Below are 18,605 nucleotides of genomic sequence, written 5' to 3'. Positions count from 1 at the left end.
CTTTGGTTTGGCCAATTCACCTGACCTGCACATCTTTGGACTGTGGGAGGAAACTGGAGCACCCGGAGGAAACCCACGCAGACACGGGGAGAATGTGCAAACTCCACACAGACAGTTATCCGAGGCTGGAATTGAACCTGGGTCCCTGGCGCTGTGAGGCAGCAGTGCTAACCACTGAGCCACTGTGCAACCCCATCAGAGTTGGGAGTGTGCATACGATGAAGAAAAACAGGACAGAAGAGAAACACTTATAATTATTGTTTGATAAACGATAAAACACCTTTCAACCAAACTGACTGGGTGTCAAAACCAACAGGCAAAATCTGACAGACTTCATTAAACAGGCCCCAGTTGGTACTCATAAGGAAAATGTATCCTTTATGACAAACTCACCCAGTCAAACAGATTGGCAATCATGGTGAGAATGTGAGGGAATGTTTGCCTAAAGTCAAGGGCTACCGTCTCCCAATGTATCTTGAAAATCCGTTCAGCAGCTTTTGAAGAGCCTGAGTCCACGGAACACCACCAGCCTGGGTGCTTTGGGATGGGTTTCCTAGCCTTTACATTTGTATTTCTAAAAGAAACCAATCTTCCATTTTCCTCATTTCCTGTAAATTCTTGTTCGTCACATAAGAGGCCAATAATAACGGGTTGAACTATCCTTAATCTTTTCCCCCAATCTACTTCAACTTTACACTGTTCGGTCTCCGGTCCTGTAACTCCCCTGAGCCATGTTGTGGGGGTGCCAGTGTCGCACTGGGAGGATAAGGTCAGAAGTCACATGAAGTGAATTCACCTGATGAAGGGGCAGTGCTCCGAAAGCTTGTGATTTTAAAAAAACCTGTTGGACTATAACCCAGTGTCATGTGACTTCTGACCTTGTACCCTGAGCCTGTAGTCTGAAGACTTGTGAATATTTCAGGGATGTTTCCCTGTTTGTTCAGGGTTCCTGGCTTCTGAGATCAAAGTCTTTCAGTTCATGCCTTGTTGCAGACACCTGAACATGTAAATCCATGCTGACCCTCTGGTACTGTACTGAGGGAATATTGCACTGTTGGAAGTGCTGAACTGAGGCCTTGTCTGCTCTGTCAGATGGATGTAAAAGGCGCCAGAACACTGCTGCCTGGGTCAGCGATATTTAACCCTTGGGAAAAGTAAGTTAATTAATCATTAGCACATTTCTAAATGTGGGAACTTGCCGTGGGAAAATTGTCAATGGTATTTTCCTACACCACAACCATCCTTACAATTCAGAAGTGCTGCGGATAATGAAAGGCGCTGTATAAATGCAAGTCTTTCAGTGGGCATGGAACTTGTCTCTTTGATGTCTCCACATAGTGACATTGAAATGGGAGGCTCAGTGTTGAAGAGGATTGAACCTTTCTCCAGCCCCACTGCTGCAACGCAGTTCAGCACCAGTGCACTGTGCTCATCTAGCCATGACATTGCTCTGTCCCCACCACCTTCGAGCCTAACCTCACTCATGTTCCTGATTTAAGAAACTCGATACGGCTAACTACAACATTCTAAGACGCCCTGAGCTTCAGTAAACTGGGCCACCTGCTGCTGTCATTCTTCAGTGACTGGTTCAGTAATGCAAGAGGACTTCGCAAATACTGAGTCTAAAGGAACTTGTCTGTCTTACTCAGGGTCACAACCTGAATGCCTCCTGCCTTACTCCAAAAATAGAAGATGGCAAATGTCAACTCTTTGAGTCCAAGTTACACTGAAAGCCTTCAAAGTGCAAATTGACCATTGGAAACAAATGCTCATTTCTCCTGTTCTGGCTGTATTTCATACTTGGTTAATATCATGGCTAGGGGGTTGTTTTAGCTCGGTTGGCTGGACAGCTAGTTTGCAACATAGAGTCACGCCAACAGTTCAGTTCCTACCCCGACTGAGATTACCTTTGAAAACCTAGATTTAGGATAGGAGGTAGAAGGCTAAGAGGTAATTGAGGAGATTTCTGTCTTTCTCCAAAATGGTAATGGGAGTCTAGAACTTACTGCCTGAAAGGGCGGCTGTGTGAGAAACATCATGTCACATTGAATCAGTTTTTCGATATTCACTTGCAATGCCATAACCTCCAGGTCTTTGAGTCAAGAGCTGAGAAATGAATATCGAATTTTTGTTAACTGGTGTGGACATGAAAGGCCGATTGGACTCATTCTGTGCTGTGCATGTCTATGAATCAATGAGGAGGTTGATAAGCCTTTGGGGAAAGTGAGTGAATCGGTAGAAAAATTAAGATTTGAGCTGCTTAGTGGAACTCCTGTTGTCTTCCCTGGTGTCCTTGAGCCCAGAGACCCTACAGTTGGAATGGTCCAGATTGTGAATCCATTGTAAGGGGAACCTTTCTCCCAGCTGCAAAGCAGGTTGGCAACAGTGCACTCACACACCATCATTAGAACCAGACTGTAGCCAGGCTTTCCTATGTTATCATGGTTCCACGTGCGATGCTCCAAATTCTTCAGCAATTGTCGAGGAAGGACAAACTGGTTCCCCTTCTTTATTCACCTGCCCCAACCCCCTCAGTTAGTCACAACAACGGCAATTAACAGAGGATCAGAGCAAAAGAGTGAGTTTATCAGTTACTAAGTGTGAGAAGGAATAAGAATACAACACATACGCACACAGATTAGAAATGAAAAATGACTCTGAGAAAGATAAAAGATGTATGGATTGGTTTCTGTGTGTCATTCTGGAAGAGTAGAGTGGTGGAACATCAATAGTTGAGTATTTGATTCTTAGTTTTGTAGGTGAGATGAAATCCTTTTATCCTGTTTGGTTTTGACTGGCTTGATGGCTAGCTTCTAGCACTGGGAGTGAGAGATTCCTTTACCTGCCATGCAAAGATGATTAATGTTTGATTCTTCAACCGTGACTATCCCAGCACTCTCACACTTGAACTCTAGCTAGCATACCTTCTTCCATTTGCATATGCAGACCAGGGTTGAATTAAAACAGAAATTGCTGGAGAAACTCAGTATCTGTGGAGAGAAAGCACAGTTAACATTTTTAAAGTCCAGTGACCCTTCATCAGAACTTGAATTGGTTTTTAATCCCTAGTCTTGTCAAGTCTTGAAAGGGGAGACTCAAAAAAAACTCTCACCCAGGCTGCTGTTTTTACTTCCATTATATTCATAGTCAGACAACTCCCACACAGTTACAGTTCAGTTAGAATCATAGAACATTACAGTACAGGGAAGGCCATTTGACCCATCATGTCTGTACCAGCTCCTGAAACAGCCACCCAGCTAATCCCATTGTCCAGCTTTATCTCTGTAGTCTTCCAACTTAATCATTTTAAAATATATATTCAGCCCTCTTTAGAAACCTCCTGTGGAATCTGCCACTTCCACTCTCAGAGACAACACATTCTAAATCCGAACAACTCTCTGAGTAAAGAGGTTCCTTCTCATCTCACTGCCAGCTCTCTTCCTGACAATCTTGAAATTGTAATGATTTAGAGATGCCGGTGTTGGACCGGGGTGGACAAAGTTAAAAATCACACAACACCAGGTTATAGTCCAACAGGTTTAATTGGAAGCACTAGCTTTCGGAGCGATGCTCCTTCATCAGGTGATTAGTGCTTGATTCTTTGACCGTGACTATCCCAGCACTCTCACACATGAACTCTAGCTGGCATACCTTCTGCCATTTGCATATAGAGACCAAGGCTGAATTAAAACAGAAATTGCTGGAGAAACTCAGTATCTGTGGAGAGAAAGCATCTGATGAAGGAGCGGCTCTCTGAAAGTTAGTGCTTCCAATTAAACCTGTTGGACTATAACCTGGTGTTGTGTGATTTTTAACTTTGAAATTGTAAGCACTAGTTTGTCATGCATATCTCATCTTTAAGTATATTCCTTTCAAACATCTTTGACACCTCATCAGGTGTGACATTCAAGGCTCTCTCTCTCTCTCTCTCTCTCACTTTCTCTATCTTTCCCCAGACAGCCACACAATTTACATCTGCAGTCATTTCTGTAGCTGTGTTTCCCCTTTCACATGTTATAATGTAAAGGTCAGCATTTTCAAAAGTGTTCCGGGCTTATGATATGTGTGCACAACACTGTGCTACTCGTGCTTTATGCTGAATTAATTGACTTCATCCGATGCAGTTGTTGTAAGTGTAGGCATGCCCGGTGATTGTCAGATTTGCTCAATCATTGTACAGCACAGAAAGAGGTAACTCAGCCCATTGAATCTATGCCAGCTCTTTGGGAGAACAATCAATCTCATTCCCTGCTCTTACCACATCCCTGCATTTCCTTCTCCTTCAAGTATTTTCTAACTCACTTTTGAAGGCTGCTATTGAATCTGTTTCCAGCAGCTCACGAGTGCTTTCCAAATTCAAACAGTTCATTGCATAAAAATGTTTCTTTTTATGTTGTCTCTGGCAGTTTTGCCAATCAACTCTTTCTCAATCCTGCCATTATTGGAAACATTTTTTTTTTCTTCATTTACTCTAAACGCATCAACATTTAAGCACCTTTTTATTAAATCTTCTTTTATCTCAAAGGTTTTAAAAAAAACTTTCCCTCCGTTCCCTCTGTGTAACTATATTCTCAGATTTCTGGAGCCACTCAATAAATTAGAATGACACACATTTTAAATACAAAACAAGGTTGGGAAATGCAGCCAGGTCTTTACAAGAGCCCCCTATCCTTCCTAAAATGTTGGTGACCCAGGTACATGAGGATCCAGAGTGTTTAGAATTTGCATTTCTTTTTGGGTGTGGGATTAATCAGTAAAAGTCAGTGAAAACAGGGCTAAAATCTAAATGAGCCTATTATGGGATAGGATTTTGAGAAAGGTGTAAATCATTTTATCTTACAAAAGTACTTGAATCCACAGTGCATTGTCTACACAAGAGATTAATTAGTACTGTATCCAGTTTCACAGCAATCAAATCTCAAAGGGAAATATTGCAACAATATATACCCCATGGCTTTGTAAAATAAGCTAATGATGTTTTACTGTATGGTATAAACAGTATGCGTGTTGTTGCTTGTGAGTTCCGGCATCTGCTTAAGAGTTATTTTGGGGTCAGATGATGCAAAAGCTGTAATTTCACTGGCTCCATATTGCTGTCTCTCAACGGAATAAAAACAGAAAGAGAAATCAGGTACATTCAAATTGAAACTTTCGAAAGGATAATCACTTTCATCTCACATCACCTCCCTACCTTCCTAGTTCACTCTCACTGACATAGAAACCTGCATTTGCCAGTTCATAGAAACTTCGGAATGTTTAGAAGTTAGAATCCCTACAATGTGGAAACAGGCCCTTCGGCTCCTCCAAAGAGTAACCTACCCAAACCCATTCTGCTACCTTATTATCCTAAATTTACCCCTAACTAATGTACCCAACCTACACATCCCTGAACACTATGGGCGTTTTAGCATGGCCAGTTCACCTGACCTGCACATCTTTGGATTGTGCGAGGAAACCGGAGCACCCGGAGGAAACCCACACAGACACACGGAGAACGTGCAAACTCCACATAGACAGTCACCTGAGGCTGGAATGAAACCTGGGTCCCTGGTGCTCTGAGTCAGCAGTGCTTACCACTGAGCCACCATGCTGCCCCATGAGTTTGCCCCATTCAAATTTCCTTGGCCATTCAATCTGATCATCGTTGATTATCCCACTCAGGAACCTGGGGTTCCTGCTTTCTCCCTTTGATCTCTTTAACCCAAGAACTAAGATCTAATTGAGGTATGTAAGATGCTAGAGGAGATTGACAACACAGTAGTAGAAAATATGTTTTTCTCATGTGGAGCACTGTATAACAAGAGGTCTTAGGTTTAGGATAAGGGCTGGCAGATTTAAAACAGAGATGAGGAGAAGTTTTGTTTCCAAAAGGTTGTCGAATTCATTACACAGAGTGCAACGGATGCTGGGACATCAAGTAAATTTAGGAAGGAGATAGACTCCAGAATTTTAAATAGCAATGGGTTGAAAGGTTGTGGGGAGCAACAAGAGAGTGAAGTTGAGACTGAGATGACATCAGGTCAAGTGGCAGAGCAGGCTTGAAGGATTGAATGTCCCACTTCACATCAGCTCCGCTGAAGATTTATCTGACTCAAAACGTTAGCTGGCTTTCTCTCCATGGATGCTGCATGACCCACTGTGATCTCCAGCACTTTTTATTTTAAGTACAGATTCCAGCATCTGTGGTAACTCACTCTTACTCCTGCTTCTAACTCTTCTGTTCTTATGTTTATATCCTTACACGTAACTCCATCTTGAAAACATGCAATGTTTTGGCCTCAACCACTTTCTATGGCAGAGAATTCCACAGGCTCCCCACTGTCTCTGGGCGAATGACGTGGAGATGCCGGTGTTGGACTGGGGTGGACAAAGTTAAAAAATCACACATCACCAGGTTATAGTCCAACAGTTTTATTTGGAAGCACTAGCTTTCAGAGCACTGCTCCTTTGTCAGGAAGCTGTGGAGCAGGATCATAAGATACAGAATTTATAGCAAAAGATTACAGTGTCATGCAACTGAAGTGATATTTTGAACAAACCCAGATTGCTGTCATTTTTCCTAATCTCAGTCTGAAATGGCCCACCCAGTATCCTTATACCTGATGAGGGGCTTTTGCCCAAAACGTCGGTTTTCCTGCTTCTCAGATGTTGCCTGACCTGCTGTGCTTTTCCAGCACCACACTGATCTATAATCTGGTTTCCAGCATCTGCAGTCCTCACCTTTGCCTAGTTGATTCCATCCCTAAACTGTGACCCACCCCCTGGTTCAGGACTCCCCTGGTCATTCTTCTTGCTTTTACCGTGTGAAGGGCTTTTGCCCGAAACATCGATTTTCCTGCTCCTCGGATGCTACCTGGCCTGCTGTGCTTTTCCAGCACCACTCTAATCTAGACTTTACCCTGTGTCTAGTCCTGTTAGAGTTTTATAGGTTTCTCTGAGATTTGTTCCTGATCCTCCTAAAGAAACATGTGAACTGGCTGTGGGTTTTGTTTTGGTCAAAAAATGTAAGCAGATGCAGGGCGTGTACAGTATCATTCCTGCCAGATGCAATCTGCAGGAACATTCCCCCACCCACCCCCAGCCAATCTGAAAACACAAGAAGTGGCCCAGTGCAAATGGACTGGGGAGGGGGGTGGGCTGTAGCTGCTGCTCTCAACCCAGGCACAACAAATGATCAGGCAACCCACTGCTGCCTGAAGAGTAACAGTGCAAGCGTTGCTCAGCTCTTTTGAGTTGTATTGTATTGGTAGGTGGGGGTGTAGACAGAGACAGAGGGGGCGGAGCGAGTGTCCTGGGAGGGAGGAGGAAGGGTTTCTGCAGTCCTCCAACTTTACTGTCCTGCAGGCGCCTTGCTTCAATCCAGCCTTGGTGAGCTATGCCCTGCCCCCCTCTCCTCCGCAGCTAGAGAGAGAGAGAGAGAGAGATATATATAGACTCGGGCGGTGTATAAGGGCCAGCCAGTTCCATCTGAAGTGCAGCTTGACCCAGACCAGGAGACGTGTTTCCATTTAAAAGGCGCTCTTTGGTAAATATTCATCTCATTTTCTTTTCTTGCGGCCGAATGCAAGCAGAGGCTTCAGTAGACTTTGCCAGAACATTTAACTGCCGGGTTATTAAAAAGGCAAGGCAGCTTGTTGAGCAAGACGCTTTAAAAGCAAAATGGATCTGTCACCGTTCCACCGGCGGGAAGCAGCCGTATGACCTTGTCCCTTGTCTTCAGGCATTTGTTCCACAGCCTTTTCACCGGGTGCGGCTTTCCAGCTCCTCTCCCGACACTGTCGTGGCTTAAAGGACGGTTCGACAAAGCTTCTCATTCATGGCAGTGTTCACATTCCGTGCTGTTAAAGTGTCTTTCAGTGCCTGCTACTCGCGTCTGATGAGGGTTAGACAAATGTCATTCAGTGTTACAACACTGGCTTCAGTCAGGGAATATAGCTGGATATTGTCTCTGTCACCTACAGGCCCCAACCTATATATATATATCTCACACACACACACACACACACAAGTGGAGTTCTTTTTTATTCACTGTGCAGTTTTTCTGATCCATCTCTTGTTTTGTGGAGATGAGCCCCAGATCAGAAAGGTTATGCATGAGGAAAGTACTTTTCAATAGATGTAGGTGCACTCTCCCTTTTTGAGAAAAGGGTTAAACTTAGAGTCACAGAGATATTCTACATGTAAACTGCCCTTTTGGTTTGACCCGTCCAACCAGATATCCTTAATTAACCTAGTCCCATTTGCCAGCACTTGGCCCATATCCCTCTAAACCCTTCCTATTCATATACCCACCCAGATGCCTTTTAAATGTTGGAACTATACCAGCCTCCACCACTTCCTCTGGTAGCTCACTTCCATACTTGTTTAACTTACTCACCTGTTCCTAATACCAGCTCTGCCAACTTCTCCTTATAGGATATCTCCTCAGTCACTTCAGAGTTTTCTCTTTATCCTTCCTCTTTATCTAGGTCAATGATGATTCACTATCTGTACTTTGAGATGTATAGCTCTTTGGATACAGAGATATCCCCGTTCTTCACACGCACCCAATTCCACATCTCCCTGCCCATTCCCATTTCCCCTTGCCCACATGCCATTTGCCTTAACCAATCCGTCCATGCCCACAATATTTGATCCTCTCCCTCTCTTGCTCCCTTCCTCCTCCTGCCCCAGTTTCATACCCTTACTCCAACACCCATCACCTTCCTGCACTCTCTCTCCCCACACCAACATCCCCAAAGAACAAAAGATGAGTTTCATAACAGGTTAGCATCTGAAAGGAAAAAAGTGGCCGTTTCTTTTTACAACATCTCTTACTGATTTTCTGACAGATTTTCTGCTGAGGGATAAATAGCAACAAGGCCTCCCACTGTGTATTCTCGTCGATTCTTACCTTGCTCTATCGGCAGCCTGGACACTATGACTGATTTTATTGTCAGGTGTATTTTACAGGAAGGATACAGTAAAACACCGGGAAAAGCTTTCATTTGTGGCCTTGATATGGCACCATTTAAAATAATTTAAGAAAACAGAAATATATAGTTTGAGGAGAATCCATCAGTCTTGAGCCAGCTCTTTACTCAGAGTAGTAGGGGCACGGAATGCACTGCCTGCAACAGTCATACACCCACCACTTTTTAAGGGCATTTAAATGGTCATTGGATAGGCATATGGGCGAGAATGGAATTGTGTAGGTTAGATGGGCTTCAGGTTGGTTCCACAGGTTGGTGCAACATCGAGGGCTGAAGGGCCTGTACAGTGCTGAAATGTTCCATGTTCTATCACCACCAATGAGGTCTTCCCAATATACATAAGTTTCCAGATTGGACTTGAACCCACCACCCCCTGACCTGAGGGGCAGTGAGAGTGAGACTAATTACTGACACACAAAAGGGCCTTAGCTCGATGGTCCTTTAGAGGAATCCTACAGCACCGAAGCAGTGAGAAACCTGCCAGCGTTTAAACTTTGTGGAGATATGAGCTAAAACCTCAAAAGATGTAATCAGAGATTGAGAGGAAGAAGGGAAGCTTTATCTTGTTGCACACGCTACATTCTGTATCAAAAGCAAAATCTTTGTAAAGTTCACAGTTCTTTACTTCTGTTTTCCTATACTGCTGCCTGAGGTTTGTGGTTACTTGGATTCAGGCCATGACAGCTCTTGAACTGTCTGTGAGGTTACACTGTGACAGTGAGGTTTCAGTCTGTCGCACAGCTCTCAGTTTTTTCGCTGCACCATTGGGGGATGCAGCTTCAGTTGCCAGAGTCCTAATTTCAGGAATTCCTTCCTCAAACTGCTGTCTTCTCCTTTTACCATAAAAACATTAATAATGGGAGCAGCAATAGACCATCAGACCCCTGGAGCCAGCTCCACCATTCGATAGGATCACAGCTGATCATCCAACTCCGTGCCCTGTTCCTGCCTTGTCCCCAGACCCTCTATGAACTACATCTAACCCCTTCTTGAAAACATTCAAGTGCTTTCTATGGCACAGCATTTAAGATACTCCTTATAACCCAATATTTTGACCAAGTGCTTTGGTCAGCTGTTCTTAGAATCATAGGATTTGCCATTTCAGAAGGAGGCCATTTGACCCATCTTGTCTGTACCAGTTTTTGAAAGAGCTACCCAGCTAGTCCCACTCTTCACCCCTGGCTCTGTAGCCCTCTAGCTTTTTCTATCACCATGGGGATGTTTTATTTTGCCAAAGGTGCTATATAAATACAGGTGTTTTATTGTTGTGGATGTCATCAAAGCGGAACCCAATGCCTATTTTCATATTTGCCAATAGGAGTCTTGGCAAAACGTTTTGAAATGAGAAATCTGACTAATCCCTATCTGCCAGCAGCTGGAGTTCTAGCTCAGTGGTAGGGGTCCTGCTTCAAAGTTAAAATGTTGTCGGTTCAAGTCCCACTTTGGGAAATTGGGCCCAGGTTTTTGGGGTGACCCTTCAGGGGAGTGCTGTATTGTTGCAAATGCCGTTGTTGAAGCGAGGTGTCCAATCTCTCATCTGAGTATGCACGATTCAGTACTAACGTTTAAAAAAGGGCAGGGTAGTTCTCCCCAGTGCCTGCCTGATATTTATTCCCTCAAGTAACACATAAGACATATTATCTCACTGATGGGATCTGCCTGTGCACAATTTGGTTCTCACTTTGCAACAGCAACCACAATTTAATATCACATTGTGACCAGGTAAACATTTTGGAGTGACCTTTGTCTCTGAAAGACACCATGGAGATGCAAGTTTTTGTTGTAATCTCTCTTTGTGCTGAAGGAGTTTGTCTTCTGACTCCACCCTAGCTGAGGTCACTTCAGCTCCAATCGGTTCAGTTGACCAACATTTTTTGTGAAGGTGGTACGTCCCTCTGCTTCTTGGCATTCTGACAATGTGCAGGAATGAGGTTGAGTTTGTCAAACACCCAACAATTCAAACTCCACTGTTTGCCATGGTAGGGTTTTGAACCCACATCTCCCCAGTATCTGGGCCTCTGGGTTAGCAGTCCACTGCTATTGCCACTTGGCCATCACTCCCACTCAGGACTTTCTGCCAGAAACTTATTCTCCTCATTTCCATCTTAAACGTAACTTTTGAAATAGATTAAGCTTCTGCTCCAGAAGAATACAGCGCCTGGATATCCACCCTATCGCGAACCCCCCCACCCCCCAACCTCCTCAGGATCCTCATAGCTTCATCAGTTCACAGTTAGTGAAACTGTGTGGCACATGTACATTGGTTCAGATGCCAGTATACCCAGTGTCACTGTATCAGAAATGGTTGTTTCAACATCCAAGCCCTTCTGAGCAACCAATGTGACCGCTTTATCTTCACAGGAAATGTCTTCGGCACTTTCTGTGTAAAGAAAGACATTCTCGCAGTTGGATAGCAGCTTTACAGTGTCTTACAGTAACAAAGTGCTTTGCGCAATGAACTATAACTGCAGGGCAGTGAGCATCCACTGATATCCCACACAAATAGAAACCAGGCCGACAGGAGTAGCTTGCCAACCTTTTGCAATTGCTCTGAGGTCTCCAGGGACCATGGATGAAGTTGCAGGGTCTTCAGTGGAGGGAAAAGCATTCATCTCAAAACATTATCATGAAGCTCAATCCCATTTTATCTGAGTTACTGCCAACCCTGAACAAGTCAGAAATCATATGAGACTGGGTTGTAGTCCTGTGCATTTATTTGAAATCACAAGCGCTGCTCCTTCATCAGGCTTCACCTATAACCTGGTGTGTGACTTCAGCCTTTGACCACCCTGGTCCAACACCGGCACCTCCAAAAGTTCTGGCGAAGGGTGGCTGGACCCGAAACGTTAACCCTGCTTTCTTCCCACAGATGCTGCTGGAGCTGCTGAGTTTCTCCAGCAGTCTCTGCTTCTTTCTCAGATCTCCAGCATTTTATGTTATCATACAACTCTTGCGCCAAAGGATACCTCAGTGGTCATTGCTCTGTAACTGTGCAGAATAAACTGAGACAAAAGGGAGCATGGAGCATTGATTCACTGCACAAATGAAAGCAAGAAGTTGGGCCTAGCTTAATGGAACTGTTTAAACTTGTCATAGGGTACGATAGAGATTGAAACCAGTCTATGTTTGAAGGGGCCTAACAAGAGGCAGCTTCGATGTAAGATTATATAAACGAGACCCCAGGTATGAGAAACCCCTTTACTCGAGGATTGTGAGGCTGTGATGTGAATTTAATGATTGCAGCAACTTTTAAGCATGGGTTAGATAGGTAGCAAAAGGGATAGAGTGAGCACATGGGATTAGGAATGCTGCTCTTGTGAAAGATAAACAATACCATCTTTTTTTTATCTATTCTAACTATTTATTTCATCCATATATGGAGAGATCAGGGAAAAGCTACAATTTAATTTATTTACTTGAAGAAAACAAATCTAGAACATATTGTTAATGAAACATTAAAGGAATCTTATATTTAATACCTTCTCTCAACAGCATCATTTGGTTACAATATGCACAGGGAATACTTTGATATTGTACAAAATATAACCGTTCAATAGAAGAATTGAAAAACATGGTTACCTGGATATTCAGTTACGTTGTGTCAAATGGCGTGCTATAACTGTTCACACTGCCATCTATGTGTTAGCTCAAATCAGCTCATTTGGCATAAAGTGGGGATTGAATGATGGTCTGGTTTCAGTGTCTGCTGCTGTGGAAATGAGAAGCAGGAGTGGGTCACTTGGACCTTTCGGTCTGTTCCTTGTGAATCCCATATCGAATCCCATATCTAAACACCCAATTCTAGCTCTCTCCCCAAATCACTCGATGCCTCTTGTATCGAAAAGTTTCAGTCTCTTTTTTTTTTTCTGAATGTATTCAGTGACCTCCCAATAGTGCAGAATTCCACAGATTGACTGACTACCGTTTGAGTAAAGAAATTTTTCATCTCTCTCTCTCTCTCTGTCTGAAATGGCTGGCCCTGCATCGTGAGGCACCTGATACCACTGACTCTACACTCCTTCCCCCTTTCCCCCCCCCCCCCTCCCCCCCAAATCAGGAGATTCTCCTCCTCCCCCCCCCCGCATCCAGTCTGTTCAGCCCCATTAGAATTGTATACATGTAAAGAGATTCACTCTCATCCTTCTCAGCAGGTGGTATGGTGGCTCAGTGGTTAGCATTGCTGCCTCCCAACGCCAGGGTTCCAGGTTCGATTCCAGCCTCAGGTGACTGTCTGTGTTGGAGCTTGCACATTCTCCCCATGTCTGTGTGGGTTTCCTCCCACAGTCACAAAGATGAATTGGCTATGCTAAATTGCCCATAGTGTTAGGTGTACCATTCAGAGGGAAATAGGACTGGGTGGGTTACTCGTCGGTGTGGACTGGTTTTAGATTAGATTAGACTTACAGTGTGGAAACAGGCCCTTCGGCCCAACAAGTCCACACCGACCCACCGAAGCGCAGCCCATCCATTCCCCTACATTTACCCCTTACCCAACACTACGGGCAATTTAGCATGGTCAATTCACCTGACCCTGCACATCTTTTGGACTGTGGGAGGAAACCGGAGCACCCGGAGGAAACCCACGCAGACACAGGGAGAACGTGCAAACTCCACACAGTCAGTCGCCTGAGGCGGGAACTGAACCCGGGTCTCTGACGCTGTGAGGCAGCAGTGCTAACCACTGTGCCACCGTGCCACCCACGGTTGGGCCGAAGGGCCAGTTTCCACACTGAGGGGAATCTAATCTAAACTCCAATAAATATAGGTCCAGTCGAACTGCTCCATCTTCATAAGGCAGTCCTGCCATCCCTGATATAAGCCTAGTGACTACCACCGTACTCTCTCTACAGTAAGGATATCCTCTGTTAGATTGGGACAGTCTTTGTGCTGCTGACATTGATGGTGAGCTGCCCACAATTACTTTAACACATTCCTTACCAGGGCCCTGCCCAATGCCGCCATCTCATTAACTAGAGAAAGTGTTTGTGACTTGTATGAGAAAGAGGTTAAATTATACTGGATTAGAGCAAGTGGTTTGCTATGGCCACGTGTCCCTTGCGGGTCGAGGCTTATCATTCATCCCACAAGGATGAAAGCTTTCTATAAAAATATCCTGGAGGCTGTGAGAATGCCAAGTGTAACGTGAACGTGAGTCTTGGCACGTATTTGTTTCACCGAATCATAGGAAATCAAATGCAGTTGGAGATGTAGCTGAAAATATCGTACCAGGTTCTACTGCATGTTCCCAGTCAGGCATATATGGTAACCCTATAAAGGTGATATATGGGTCTCAGCTGGAAAGGTATGACATTGAGTGTCGGCCAGACAAGGTTATTCTGAATCACTTGCAAATTGATATTCCAGCCCCACCCCCAGCTTTCAGTGCAGATTACACCAGCGCGGACCAGGGGAATGGGGAGATGGGCCTGTTTGAAGCTGAGGTTCTGATTTCACACTCCCAAGATGCTTTGCAGAGGCTGCAAAACTGCCTAAAGGTGGCAGAGGACAAAGGGTCAAGGTCAGGGACTGCAGCTGGGCTATTGCAGTGTGGGAGATTGGCCAGTATGTGTTAGAACCAGTGCAGGTGTGATGGGCCAAATGGCCTCCTTGTGCACTGTAACAATCCTGTGATATTCCTGCAGGCCGTTAGCAAGGTCGCTGATGATTTTGGGAGCAGGAGTAGGCCTCAGCCTGTTGATCATGTTCCATCAGTCAACAAGATTACACTTGATCTTCTATCTCTAATTCACCTTCCCAGACAATTCCCATCACCCTCCATTCCCTAATTGGCCACAAATCTATTGATTGATCTTGACCAAGCTGACTGACTGAACATCTACAAGCTGAGGATGTTAAAGAATCACAGCTGTCATAGAGTAGTATAGCACAGAAACAGATCTTTTGGTCCAATTTGTCCATGCCCACCATATAGCTTAACTAAATCCAGTCCCATTTGCCAGCACTTGGCCCATATCCCTCCAAACCCTTCCTATTCATACACCCATCCTGACGCCTTTTAAATGTTGTAATTGTACCAGCCTCCACCACTTCCTCTGGCAGCTCATTCCATACACACACCACCCTGTATGTGAAAACGTTGCCCCTTGGGTCCCTTTTAAATCTTTTCCCTTCTCACCTTCAACCTGCACCCTGTAGTTCTGGACTCCCTCCACCCCAGGGAAATGACCTTGTCTATTTATCCCATCCCATGCCCCTCATGATTTTGTAAACCTCTATAACGTCACCCCCTCAGCCTCCAATGCTCCAGGGAAAATAGCCCCAGTCTATTCAGCCTCTCCCACAGAGGGACCACGTTTCTCCTTGTTTCAGGCCTAAATGGTTGACCCTTCACCCTGAGACTATGACGTAGCCAAGGGAACCAACTCCTCAGCCTCTGTTAAACCATCAAAGGATTTTTGGCAGGTTTTTTCCGCTCCCTTTTGTTTTGAAAGTTTCGCAGTTAGAATCTGAATTGATGAGTGTGTACTTTGCATTGCCGCACAGACTGGCTGTGGGTTATAAATGGTACATTCAGGTGCACGTCAGGTTTGGCACAGGGAGTATTAACGTTTTTTTTTTGTCGTTTTCTTCTTAATTTTAGAAACTGGAGGCTCTCCCTCCAGATCGTGTGGGTTACTTTTTATTTCACAGGTTGGTCACTTGGCTGTTTATTGAGACTAGAGAGTGTGGTGCTGGAAAAGCACAGCAGGTCAGGCAGCATCCGAGGAGCAGGAGAATCGATATTTCAGGCAGGAGCCTTCCTGGTGAAGGGTTCTTGCCTGAAACATCAATTCTCCTGCTCCTCAGATGCTGCCTGACCTGCTGTGCTTTTCCAGCACCCCACTCTCAACTCTGATCTCCAGCATCTGCAGTCCTCACTTTCTCCCTGTTTATTGAGACTGTTAACCTCCTCCTCTGTCAAGCTGATTGATAATCCCGTCAGGGCATTAATGTATGAAGACCGTGCCATGACGTGAGTGAAGCAGATGTGATGTAGGCTGGAGATGTGAAATTATCTGAGAGTCAGGTTCCCCAGATTGAAAATTGTGTCCTGGAAATAAATCACTTCATCCCCACCCCCCCCACCCCAAAAAAACTAGACATTACCCTCCACTTTGAAAGAGCCGAAGAGGTCACTGCAGAATGGGAAGTGGTTCAGGAATTATTTTGTCCTGCATGACAACTTTCCAAAGTGGTGAATGTGAAAGGTGGTAGTGGTGGTGGGGACTGCAGAGTCAGCAGATCTCTCCAGGGGACGCGTTTGGAAAGTGAGACCTGGAACATGAAGGCAAACCTGATCGGGCCAGCTGTCTGACTCCAGCATTTCAAGAGCAGTTTTGAGAACTGTAACATGTGGCATCTTGAGGGAGGCACCTGCTGCTGGTAACCTTTATGTGAGCACGCAGTGTAGCTTTAACTCCAGCACGGGAGCCTGGTGCTTTTTGCATTGCCTGATTGATGCTTCAGTCAATTAACTCTTAAGATGTCTCATTAATAAGTTTGCAGATGACACTAAAATTGGAGGGGTAGTGGACAGGGAAGAGGGTTACCTCAGATTACAATGGGCTCATGATCTGATGAGCCAGTGGGCTGAGGAGTGGCAGATGGAGTTTAATTTACATAAATGCGAAGTGCTGCATTTTGCGAAAGCAAATCTTAGCAGGACTTATACACTTGGTGGTAAGGTCCTAGGGAGTGTTGCTGAACAAAGAGACCTTGGAGTGCAGGTTTATAGCTCTTTGAAAGTGGAGTCGCAGGTAGATAGGATAGTGAAGGCAGCGTTTGGTATGCTTTCCTTTATTGGTCAGAGTATTGAGTACAGGAGTTGGGAGGTCATGTTGTGGCTGTACAGGACATTGGTTAGGCCACTGTTGGAATATTGCGTGCAATTGTGGTCTTCTTCCTATCGGAAAGATGTTGTAAAATGTGAAAGGGTTCAGAAAAGATTTACAAGGATGTTGCCAGGGTTGGAGGATTTGAGCTATAGGGAGAGGCTGAACAGGCTGGGGCTGTTTTCCCTGGAGCGTTGGAGGCTGAGGGGTGACCTTATAGAGGTTTACAAAATCATGAGGGGCATGGATAGGGTAAATAGGCAAAGTCCTTTCCCTGGGGTCGGGGAGTCCAGAACTAGAGGGCATAGGTTTAGGGTGAGAGGGGAAAGATATAAAAGGGACCTAAGGGACAACGTTTTCAGACAGAGGGTGGTGTGTGTATGGAATGAGCTGCCAGAGGAAGTGGTGGAGGCTGGTACAATTGCAACATTTAAAAGGCATCTGGATGGGTATATGAATAGGAAAGGTTTGGAAGGATATGGGCAGGGTGCTGGCAGGTGGGACTAGATTGGGTTGGGATATCTGGACGGCATGAACGAGTTGGACCGAAGGGTCTGTTTCCATGCTGTACGTCTCTATGACTCTAAGACTCTATAACTCAAAATCACCATAGAGTCAGATGTGTGCTCTGTCGAATAGATGTAGTTAACACACAGGCTTTCAGATTTAAAATATTCGGTTAACAATAAAACTGGGGAAGCTGTGTTAAACCTATTACCTCTGCAAATTCTCAAGACTCTAATCAAGTCGATGTTGAAATGAATACAAAGTGTTGGAGAAACTTTGTCTGGCAACATCTGTGGAGAGAGAAACAGAGTCAAAGTTTTGACTTTGTTATGATCTTCTTCAGAATTGTTGTGTTTTGTTTTAATTTCAGATTTCTGCAGTAACCTAGGTGTTGTGTTGATGTTGAAATGGCCAGGGAAGGACACAGCTTCCTGATTCTAATTGTGCTAAACAGAGAGAAGTGGTTCACTCAGCACTCTGCTTTAAAAACTTAATTATCAACACTGAAGCAGCATTCCTAATTGAAGGTGTTCGTCGCTATTGTTATTACTGGGGTTCACTCAAATGCAGCATTGATTTAGATGCCCATTTTTAAAAAAGGCATTTAGTGACTTGAGGACAGATGGTAATACATGTGAGGCTCTAACAATGATGGGTGATGGATATCTATATTTCCCTCAATGAACTTCTAAAAGTAATGATTCTCTGCATCAGATGCTGAAGGAGGGTTCTCTGAGAACGTTAGAACAAGAGGAGGCCATTCAGCCCCTCCAGTCTGCTCCAGCATTTAACACGATCATGACTGATCTCATCTCCTGTCTCAACTCCACTTTCCTGCCTGCTTCCCAAAACCCTTCAACCCGTTATTAAAAATCTGTTTACCTCCTCCTTTAAATTTATTCAATTCCACTGCACTCTCAGGCAGTGAATTCCATAAATTCATGACTCTGAGAGAATTAATTTCTCCTCATCTCTGTTTTAAATCTACCGTTCTGGATCACTCCAGATGAGGAGACATTCTCTCTACGTATACTTTGCCAATCTGCTTTAACGTCTTAGATCTCCTCTCATTTCTCTAAACTCCAGAGAGTAGGGGGCTAAATGGCTCAATCTCTGCCCATAAGACAAACCTCTCTGTCGAAGCAACCTAGCTTTGAGGAGTTAGTCAGGAACAAATGGTCACAGACATACATGATGCTGTACAATGACTGAGTATAGCAAATCCTGCTTTGGTTGTGTGGGGTTATGAAAATTTCCCTTTTTTTTTGACAATTTCTTTCTGCAATCCCATTTT

The 18,605-nt window shown here is 44.5% G+C and overlaps 1 protein-coding gene across 2 annotated transcripts in view; it reads left to right on the top strand.

Annotated features, from left to right (window-relative positions):
• Nucleotides 1–18,605, top strand: part of LOC140469334 (adenylate kinase isoenzyme 1-like) — a 158,557-nt gene that overhangs the window by 92,970 nt on the left and 46,982 nt on the right. Inside the window, exon 1 of one of the 2 annotated variants that reach the window (XM_072565753.1) lies at nucleotides 7,351–7,525. The exons of the other annotated variant lie outside the window; for it this stretch is intronic. The gene's annotated coding sequence lies outside the window, so the exon portion shown is untranslated. Of the gene's footprint in view, nucleotides 1–7,350; nucleotides 7,526–18,605 lie in introns of those variants that run through there. 2 annotated transcript variants of the gene reach the window in all.

This window comes from Chiloscyllium punctatum, chromosome 49 (assembly GCF_047496795.1).
Source record: "Chiloscyllium punctatum isolate Juve2018m chromosome 49, sChiPun1.3, whole genome shotgun sequence".
NCBI lineage: Eukaryota > Metazoa > Chordata > Chondrichthyes > Orectolobiformes > Hemiscylliidae > Chiloscyllium > Chiloscyllium punctatum.
This window is presented reverse-complemented; position numbering and strand designations above follow the sequence as displayed.